An 826-nucleotide genomic window follows, 5' to 3' on the forward strand; every position below is an offset into this window, starting at 1 on the left:
AAAGAAACAGCCTGTTCAAACAATCGCTGTCAAAGATTCTGGGGTGTGGGAGGAGGGAACTTAGACCATCTTCTTTATAAATCAGATCCTCACAGCCAGTTCCTCTTGTAGGATGAGTCCTTTGCATCTGATCAGAGTCATTTTTGTAATGAGCAGGTTTTCCTGGCTTTCTTTTCAAATAAAATGTTAAAAGCAGCAGTGTTTGGACAGCAGATTGTTCTGTTAAACTTTCCTATCTTCTCACTGTATCCAGAAATGCTCCTTCCTAGCAGCAGTAGTAGCTTTCCTCCATTTTGTTTTTTCTGCAACATTCTGTACAAAAATGTGCTGTAATTGTGCGTTAGGCCTGGATTTGGCATAAAAGATGAATTCCCTCTTACTCTCTTTCATGAAACTATTCTGTAGAGCTTTCTCCACGCCCTGTATCCCTCTTCACCTTTTGTATTTAATTTTAAAGTCAGTGTACTTCAAGAAAGCTGGATGCAAGATAGATACTATATTAAAATGTAATGTTATTTAAGATGTAATAAAGCAGTTTGACATGAGTTTTGACTGATCTGTTCTGCAGCTTTTTGTTCAACCCACAAAATGACTTCTGACAGGATTTGAGTTATGAAACAAACATGTAAGAAAAGTGTGTGATGCCTCAAAACAAATTGTTAGGTATTTTCAGTTGGCTTTGATCTTTAACGGTTCATGTGGTATATGTAATATGAATATGAAAATGCTTAGTGGGATATAAGGGTGTAACACCTTAAGTAGGAAATTAGAGCAAAATGTTCAGTAACTTCTTTTAAAATTTCTGTGCCCTTTTGATAGGGAAAGC

This window comes from Nestor notabilis, unplaced genomic scaffold, assembly GCF_000696875.1.
Source record: "Nestor notabilis isolate BGI_N333 unplaced genomic scaffold, ASM69687v1 scaffold21330, whole genome shotgun sequence".
NCBI classification, from domain to species: Eukaryota; Metazoa; Chordata; class Aves; order Psittaciformes; family Psittacidae; genus Nestor; species Nestor notabilis.